General features: G+C 34.8%; 1 pseudogene; it reads left to right on the top strand.

Moving 5' to 3' along the window:
- LOC114048105 overlaps positions 1-6,815 on the top strand; it is a 62,819-nt pseudogene extending 56,004 nt beyond the window's left edge.
- Positions 6,816-7,271: the final 456 nt, after the last annotated feature.

The raw sequence follows: 7,271 nt of genomic DNA, 5'->3' as shown, positions 1-7,271 counted from the left end.
TCTCTCTCTCTCTCTCTCTCTCTCTCTCTCTCTCTCTCTCTCTCTTTCTCTCTCTCTCTCTGTATCTCAAAGATTTATGTCTGGAAGGCACACCAGAATCCAGCTAGTAAAAACCTCACATTTTATAGCTGAGGAAACTGAGCCTAGGGCATATAAGTGATTGGCTCTAAATCATACAAATGGTGTGTCAAAGTGGGGAATCAGGTACATTTTCAAGAAAAAAGTTAGAAAAATCTGGAAGAAATCCTGTATTGACCACCAAAGAGCTTTAGTTAATGAAACTGATTATACTTTGACAACTTCTATTTACTGATGTGAGAATTCTTTGGAACAAGGAGCAGGGGTTAAGGGGGAGGGGTCTGTCTGTAGGATACAAAGAGACAGGATGTTTAGAAAGTCCCAAGCAAAGTCTTGAGTCTGTAACTTCTGCACAAGGTTACCCTTGAGCTGGTCAAAGCTGGTTCTGTGATTTCTGGCAGCTACAGGCATCTCCAAATTTGGTTAGAGTTTACTTGCATAGGATCACTTGTATATCAAGCAGCTCTGAACCTCAGAAACCCTTCTTATTGACTGATTGTTGGGGAACTCCATTGTCCTGCTTCTCTACAAAGAAGGGAAGTATATACATATAGTATAGTCATTACAGAGCCCATGTTAACAGTATGTATGTATGTGTACATGTAAAGTTTGGCAGTGACTTCAACCTTTGCACAATTGTTAAGATTTTTTTCTTGACTTGTGACTTAAAGCAATTGTGACTTTTATAACTAAATCCCCCCAAACAACAGCAACAAAACCCTAAACATCCCAGATATTACATTAACCAAAAGAATACCTAATTTTGGTGCTAAGGGAGCTGATATAATAATTAATACCAAAACTAATTGATGATATAAGCATATTAAAAAATATTTATAGTGTTGTTTCAGTCAAGTCTGACTCTTTCATGACCACAAGGGATTTTCTTGGCAAAGATATTGGAGTAGTTTGTCATTTTCTTCTCCAGCTCATTTTACAGATGAAAAAACTGTGGCAAACAAGGTTAAGTGACTTGCTCAAGGTCACACAGCTAGTAAATGTGTGCAGCTGGATTTGAACTCAGGTCTTGCTGACTCCATGCCTGCAGTTCTATGTACTGTACCACCTATCTGCCCCTATAGCAATTTTAGCAAGGCAAATTGTAGAAGAGCAAGGGCAGTATGAAGTTGCAGATAAATCCCAACTTCAACAAGGGCCTTTCTCAATCCCTCATAATACTATTGTGTTCCCTTGGTTAATGATTTCCAATTTATCCTATATATGTTTTATTTGTACATAATTGATTACATGTAGTCTCCTTTAGACTATGAGTTTATTTTATTTAATTAATTTATTTTTAAACTTGTACTCTGTACCAATGTAAAGTCAAAATGGATACATGATTTAGATAAAAAGTCTGATATTACAAGCAAATTAGAAGAACAAGGAATAGTTTACCTTTCAAATCTATGGAGAAGGGAAGAGTTTATGACCAAACAAGAGATATAGAACATTATGAAACGCAAAATGAACAATTTTGATTACATTAAATTGAAAAGTTTTTTGCAGAAATAAAGCCAATACCAAGATTAGGAGGGAAGCAGAAAACTCAGAAAGAATTTTTACAACCAGTGTCTCTGATAAAGGCCTCATCTAAAATATATAGAGAATCAAGTCAAATTTATAAGAATACACATCATTCACCAATTGATAAATGATCAAAGGATATGAATAAGTAGTTCTCAGAGGAAGAAACTAAAGCTATCTATAGTCATATGAAAAAAATGTTCTAAATTACTATTGATTAGAGAAATGAAAATCAAACGACTCTGAGGTAACAACTCATACCTATCAGATTGGCTAACATGACAAAACAGGACAATGATAAATGCTGTAGAAGATGTGGGAAAATTGAAACACTAAAACATTGTTGTTGAAATTGTGAAATGATCCAACAATTTTGGAGAGCAATTTGGGGCTGTGTTCAAGGGGTATAACACTGTGCATACCCTTTGACCCAGCAATACCACTTCTAGGACTGTATCCCAAAGAGATCATAAAAATGCGAAAAGGACCCACATGTACAAAAATATTTATAGCAGCTCTTTTTGTGGTGGCAAAGAATTGGAAATTGAAGGGATACCCATCAACTGGGGCTAGCTGCCCACTTGGGATCTCCTCCTTGCACCTCTCTACCTCTTCAGATCTGCCCTTTCTTCAAGTTGTGGTATGTGAATGTAATGGAATACTATTGTGCTATAAGAAATAATGAGCAGGTAGAATTAAAAAAAAAACTTGGAAAGACTTACATGAACTGATGCAGAATGAAACAAGCAGAACCAGGAGAACATTGTACACCATATCAACCACATTATAGGATAACTGACTTTGATAGACTTGGCTCTTCACAGCAATGCAAGAATCTAAGATAATTACAAAAGATTCATGATGAAGATTGCTATCCACATGAAGAGAAAGAAATACGGAGTCTGAATGCAGATGGAAGCATACTATTTGCTCTCTTTTTCTTTTGTTGTTTTGTTTTATTGCTTCATTCTTGTGGTTCCTTCCATTAGTTCTAATTGTTCTTTACATCATGACTAATGGGAAAATATGCTTAACATGAATGTATATGCAGAACCTATATCAGATTGTATGCAGTCTTGTGGGGGAAGAAATAGGAGGGGGAGAAAATTTAAAACTCAACATCTTATGGAAGTGAATGTTGAAAACTAAAAATAAATAAATTTTAAAAATATTTTTAGTTTTCCATATTCACTTTTATAAGGTTTTGAGTTCCACATTTTTACCCCTCTCTCCCCTTTCTCCTCCCCAAAATGGCACTCAATCTGATACAGGCTAAACACGTACAATTATATTAAATATATTCCCACATTAGCCGTATTGTGAAAGAAGAATCAGTACTAAAGGAAAAAAGAAGAGAAAAAAAGAAGGTGAAATAATATGCTTCAATCTACATTCAGACTCCAAAGTTCTTTCTCTGTGTATGGATAGCATTTTCTACAATGAGTCTTTTGGAATTGCCTTAGATAATTGCATTGCTGAGAAGAACTAAGTCTATCAAAGTTGGTCATCACACAATGTTGCTGTTACTGTGTACAATGTTCTCCTGGATCTGCTCACTTCACTCAGCATCAGTTCATGTAAGTCTTTCCAGTTTTTTCTGAAGTCTGGTTTTATTTGAAAGGCTTCTAGTTTATCCCCATTACATATAATCCTTGCTGATGGTTTTAGATAGATTGTGCTTATCATTTTAAGGAAAACTCCATTATTCTTAAGCTCTCTAGTGTTTTTAATAAGAATAGGTATTGTATTTTGTCAAAAGCTTTTTCTGGGAGGTAAGAGGGAATGAGTGAATCTTACTCTTATCAGATTTGGCTTAAGGAGGGAATAACATACACACTTAAATGAGTATTGAAATCAATCTTATCCTATAGGAAAATATGGGGGGGGATAAAGGAGGAGGGAATGATAAAAGGGAGGGCAAATGGGGGAGGGAGTAATCAGAAGCAATCACTTTTGAGGAGGGACAGGGTCAAAGAAAAGAATAGAAAAATGGGGGGCAGGATAGGATTGAGGGAAATGTAGTTAGTTTTTCACAACATGACTATTATGGAAGTGTTTTGCATGACTACACATGTGTAACCAATATCAAACTGCTTGCCTTTTCAATGGAGGTGGGTGGGGAGGGAAGAAGGCAGAGAATTTGGAACTCAAAGTTTTAAAAATGAATGTTAAAAATTGTTTTTATATGCAACTGGGAAATAAGATACACAGGGAAAGGGGTATAGAAATCTATCCTGCCCTACAAGAAAATAGAAGGGGAAGAGGATAAGGGAAGAGGGGGAATGATAGAAGGGAAGACAGATTGGGGAAAGGGATATTCAGAACTCATGCTGTCTTAGGGTAGGGGGAGGGGAGAGATGGGGAAAAATTTGGAACTCAAAATCTTGTTGAAATGAATATTGAGTGGCAGCTAGGTGGCACAGCAGATAGAGTACTGGCCCTGGAGCCAGGAGCACCTGAGTTCAAATCCGACCTCAGACACATAAGACTCACTAGCTGTGTGACTCTGGGCAAGTCACTTAACCCCAATTGCCTTCACCAAAAAAAAAAAAAAAAGAATATTGAAAGCTAAAAATTAATTTAAAAAAAGGGGGAAAAGCTTTTTCTGCATGTATTGAGACAATTATATGATTTCTATTAATTTTATCATTGATATAGTCAATTATGCTTATAATTTTCCTACTATTGAACCAGCCGTGTATTTCTGTTATAAATCCCACTTGTTTAGTGTATTATCTTTGTGCTAAGTTGTTATAATCTTTTTGTTAACATTTTATTTAAACTTTTTACATCTATATTCTTTAAAGAAATTGGCATATAATTTTCTTTCTCTGTTTTAGCTCTACCTGGTTTAGGTATCAGCACCATATTTGTATCAGAAAAAGAATTTGGCTGGAATCCTTCTTTCAAAAGACTAAAGAAATTATTGTTCCTTCCTTGTTCACTTATATACTTGGTGATGGCACTTTATGGCTTGCCCTTTGTTTCTTAATTTCTATGTACTTCCTTGTTCAATTTCCCAATGTGTTTATTCTCCCATAAAGCATAGTTATTAACTTATAAAATGTCAAGGAATTTAGGCCATGAACTGAGTCTTTTATTGTCCTTTCTTCCAATTCTTTAAATTACCCTTAAATATGTCACTCATTTGGCATTTTTTATCCTTAAAAATAATTTTTGTCTTCTTTTTTGTGCCCCACAATTCAATCTCCTTAAAAGAAAAAAAGAATATCCTACAAATGAACTAATTTGATTTCTTAGTCTTTTTTCAATAATTTAATTTTTTTTTCCTTTTGAGTGTTTCTGTTTTTCAGAGTGTATGAGTCTGTTTTTGTTGCTTTCTGGATGAACACCTTATACACTTCACTTAGTTGAAAGTCAATTTTAAAAAAAATAATTATCCTCAGCTTTTCATGATATGTTGCCTTCAAGATTTAAGTCCTTTGCTTTAGCAAGATATTTTTTCACATCTTTCTTTTAGTTTCTTGTGAATTTAAAGAAAAATATCTTTTCAAAATCCTGGGTTATTAAAATCTTCTGCTTCATGTTTTAAGATCATTGTTATGAATGCTTCCAAAATGTATTTGTTGTTGTTGTTAAAATTTTCAAATTAACCAGCTTGTCTTACAGGTTGATGAAGTTGAAATGTGTTTCTTAAGAAGTGCTATGTGGATTTGATCAGTTATTATTTTGCTTTTTCTTAGTATATTATTTCACAAAGCATGGTACTCAATATTTTTTTCTAATGATGAGGACAGTAATGCTCTTCTGGGAGTCCTATGATCCTTAAGTTATACCAAAACATCATGCTTAATGTCTAGTAATTTAGTTTATATAGAATTCATATTTTTTAAATATTGTCAAATTTTGTTTCTCTTCTGAGTTATTCTTCCAATTAAGTATTTTTGTTTTCAGAATTTATTCTTATTTTTTTCTGTTTCTCTATCTCTGTCTCTCTCTATTGTTCTCCATCTGTCTGTGTCTCTCTCTGTCTCTGTTTGCCTGACTGTCTGTCTATCTATCTGTTCATGTCTCTGTCTCTTTGTCTATCTCTGTTTATTTGTCTCTTTCTCTCTGTCTTTGAAGATAAAAAAAAAGACTTTTTAATTAGCCCTTTCCAGTGTATCTATTGCTGGTTTATAGAGAGGGTTTCCCACTGATTTGGAAGATGTACAGAAATTAAACATCCCTAATAAAATTTCCAAGGAAGACATAGAGACCATTCCTCAAATTGTTCCAAGTTGGAGAGGGCCCAGTAATCTTGGTAGATGCATCAGACTTTGAAAGTTCTCTTTGCATGAAGATATTCTATGAGCCTGTTACCAAACCATGTAGACATACTTTCTGTCTAAAATGCCTTTAGTGCTGCTTTGACCATATGCTAGAGCATCCATTGGGCAAAAACCTTTCTGAATTTTTGGCAAGCAGAAGTTATTTAAAAAAAAAAGAAAGAAAGAAAAAACACATTGAATAAAGAATTAATTCTTCACTGTTTACCAGAAGAGTTTTCTGACAGAAAAAAAATAATTTATAATGATGAAATGAAGGAGTTATCAAATTTAACTAAAAATGTTTCCATCCTTGTGTGCACCATGGCCTTTCCTACAATCCCACATGCACTACATGTCTTTGAACCTCAGTATAGTCTTATGATAGGAAGATACATGAAAACTGGCACCAAATGGATTGGAATGTGTTTAGCTGATGAGCTTAAAGGGTTTGGATGAATGTTGGAAATTAGGGATGTCAGATGTTTTTTTCTGATGGAAGTTGTCCTTGATATAGTTGGCATTGGTTGCTACAGAGTCTTGAGCCATGATTTGAGAGGTGAGTATAATACCGCAAACATTGGATACTTTGAAGACAAAAATGTGGAGGGACCAGGCTACGACAAATTTGTCCATCTTCATGACTCTGTATGCGATCAAGCTGTTACCTGGTTCATTTCTCTTAGGAGATAATGAAAGCACAAATTTTCAATCATCTTGCGTCAATGCCAAGCAAGGAATCTGAGCTACACGGTAATCCTAGTGGTCTATCATGGTATTGGTGGCTCCTGGCAGTGTTGCCATTAGAAACCAGGCTCAGCTTGCTATACTTGTTATAATATCCTTTAAAGATGTCTAATTACCATCAGGTATGTATTAGTATTTGTAACATGTAAAAGACCCATATGTCAGGGGCTAATTTATAACCAGAGGACAAATTGAGATATTTGTCTCTTTCAAGATTGTTGGAAATCCTTATGCTTTTAAGTGCCAAGCACAGGTGAATAGCCATTCATTTTGGTGTGTGAGACACACTAATTATAGGATCACAAAACGGACAATTTATTAAACTTTGAACCCTACTCAGAAGTGAACCTGTGCCTGCCATCCTGTTGGAACCTGAGCCTCTATAATATAATTCTACAATTATAATGGAGTTCATAGAAGTGGAAAAAATTTAAGAAAAGCTCTTCATAGTAAATGCTTCTAGATTGCAATACAGTGTGCTCAAAGCACTGGAACACCACAAGTAGCTTATGTGCAGTTTGAATTTGATAGAGAAAAAGAATTCCCTTGGGAATAAAATCTCTTGCTAAATTAGGTGTATTTGCTAGAGGGAAACTAAATTTTCATATAGAAGTAGGTTTCCCAGAGCACATTGCTGATATACAATTTGCC

Source organism: Vombatus ursinus, unplaced genomic scaffold (genome assembly GCF_900497805.2).
Source record: "Vombatus ursinus unplaced genomic scaffold, bare-nosed wombat genome assembly UNPS02014791.1, whole genome shotgun sequence".
In the NCBI taxonomy this organism is placed as follows: Eukaryota; Metazoa; Chordata; class Mammalia; order Diprotodontia; family Vombatidae; genus Vombatus; species Vombatus ursinus.
Note: the sequence above shows the minus strand (reverse complement) of the source record. Positions and strands in the feature narration are given on the sequence as shown.